Consider the following 2,900-nt stretch of genomic DNA (forward strand, 5'->3'; position numbering starts at 1 on the left):
TAACTTAATTTTAAAAATATTATGTATTACTTAAAAATATATTCATACATTTGAAATAATATTTATGAATTATGACAATGGTTGTATAATTTTAAAAATACAATATGAACATTAGTAATTTAATATTTAAAATAAAATGTTTCTATAATACAATTATATACATACAAATAAAAGTATTTCTATAATTACAAACATTTCAATATATGTACGCACATTTGTATAGTTCAACATTTTTATAATAAAAAATATTTGTAATTTAAATTTTAAACTGTTTATATGAATATTCAATCATGACTAATATATAAATTATATAATTTTTTTGAATATAAGTCATGAGTTAAAATTATACACAAGTGAATATTTAGTAAATGTATGTATCATCATTTTGTATAATTTGAATATAAGCTGCAAGTGTATAAATATTTTAAATGTCCGTATTTATGATAAATAAATAATACATTGGGGTATATTTAAATGATTTTATTTACTAATCATCATCTTTATGTATACTATTTATATCTCCACAAAACATTATAATATTTATAACACATGAATATTTTAACATTATTTTTGTTACATACGTTTTGCAAATATCTTAAAAAAACCTACCGCATGCAAAATGGGCCGCACTATTTGGAACCGATTTAAGCCTCACGTGCGTCTGGCTTATGCTACATGAGTGCCTGTTATCAATATTTTTGCAGTAGTACGATTGTTGGAGCGGTTAACTCAGATAGAATTTTTGCAGTAGGTCGGGCGTTCAACTCATGGAGGCACTATTTTTCCCTTTTAATTTTCCAATACTGACAGCTGGGACCCATGTGTCATAGGGGCGGAAAAAATAAAATGCATTTTGTACACGTAGACAAGGCTCTCTTTTATGACATAAAAAATTCAAGGGGGTTTTCGCCAAAAACAGGCCTCTTTGCCTTAGTTGCGTTGACAGCAGGCCCCATGCCACGTTGGCGCGCCAAGTCAGCATTGTTTTCGTATCAAACGTGGTTTGCACCGTATTTGCATGCCCCAGCCAAGTTGTTGCACCAGTTCAATGTATGCCGCAAGTTCTAGCACTAAAGTGATCGTTTGCGCCAAGTTCTAGCACCACCAGCGTAATTAACTCTCGGAAAAATAACTTTGCCTGAGTTATTCATTTTTGAGTCACGTTGATGCACTGCACATTTTTGACTTCTTGAACGTCCATGTTTCGAGAACACGTAAGAGAATTGCATGTGCTTTGTATTAAGAAGAGAAAATATTTCAACGTTCATGGTTTGAATATCCTCTTGAGTGGCCAGTGACAGAGGAGAGGAAACCGTATCCCGAGCCCTTGCTCTGCAGTGAAGATCGGATTACTGCTACATAGTCGGCTAGGATAAGTCCAGATTCCAGACACCAGGGTGATTGATAAGATAATATCCAATTATTTTCCTACTATACTAGATTGGTAACTTTTAATCCGCCCACTTGGTCAGTGCGTGTACCATGCGATGTTTTCACAGGGATCTGGTAACATAAGATTGATGTAGTTGCATAATTTATCGTCACCTGAGGTGACCATTCAAAACGCACATACGCCGGTACTTTGATTTGAAGTACTAGGAGAACAATAATTAACCACATAAAGGTAAAAGGCTGCAAGACTGATACGCATCATATCAAGCATCAAGCAGCTGATCTGGTAGTTATTATTGTTTAAGATATCCGTGTAGATGGTGAGAATACATGTTTTAGATAGGCCTGACGCCACGGGCAGGCCCACCACAATTCATGGGTATTCAAATGAGTACCCAAATTTTTATGGAAGATATTAAAACATACTGTTCTAGTATTTGATACTCCAATCTTATCTAGTTGTACCTAGTTGGTTGTGACTCACGTGAGGGAACAAGACAAGAGATCATGAGTTCAATATCTGCTACTAGCATCTTTTGGGGTACTCTCTCCAATTCACATTAATCGTCGCCAATTTATTTTGATCAATAATTTGTTCTGTGTTTCTGGATTGTGAGATCATTTCCATTGTAAAGTGCACACGCACATGCACAAAACACTTGCCGAACAATTGCATACAAATTTTCTCGTCAAGGATTTTTTTACACGGAGAAAGAAAATGTTAAGACGTATGTTCTTTATAGATTTCGTGAAGTATTTGACATTTTCGACAAAGCTAGCACTGTGGTGCCAAACCCACTCTTTAATCATATTTCTGTGCTTCAAATATTTTTGAATATCCACCTCAAAAATCTCGGGGCCACCCCTGCGTGTAATGCAACTCTTCCAACGCTTTCCCGCCAAAATAGTACTCTTCCAACATTCTAGGTCTGGATCCTCTTTTCATGCCACCTTTGTGACCTTTACCAATGGCCACTGCTAAAGGAGATGTAACCGTGTCCCCTGCTTTCCAGTGAAGATTATTTTAGTAGTACGTATTACCACACCAGGGTAGTCGATAATATCCCACCACTTTCCTGGGCTCAATTATATAATGTGACTGTACACGGTATCCTGCTTTCGAGAAAAGCTAGCGATCGATGTTTGATATATGTGCCTGCCAATTCCTGCATAAACAAGCAATATCTCCATCCATCCACACGAGCGCGGCCACAGAGGCACGGCACACACCGATCGCCTCCCTAGTGCGCGCGCCGGTGAAATCCCATGTATCCTTCCGTCTCCGGAGACAGATTCGTCAAAAGTTGGCGACGGATCCGCCGAAAAGATCCCGCGAACCGATCAAAAGGCGACGGCGAGATCGAATGATGGCCCAATCATGCATGGCGGCCGGCGCGCGCTGGCGTTTTTCCGGCGCTCAGGTGTCAGTCGCTTATTACCTCGACCGGGAGCCGGCGAGTTCAACATGGTCGCGCACGAGGTCGAGGTGCATGCATGGAGCGTGACGG

The sequence above is a fragment of the Triticum aestivum genome, chromosome 6B (genome assembly GCF_018294505.1).
Source record: "Triticum aestivum cultivar Chinese Spring chromosome 6B, IWGSC CS RefSeq v2.1, whole genome shotgun sequence".
NCBI lineage: Eukaryota > Viridiplantae > Streptophyta > Magnoliopsida > Poales > Poaceae > Triticum > Triticum aestivum.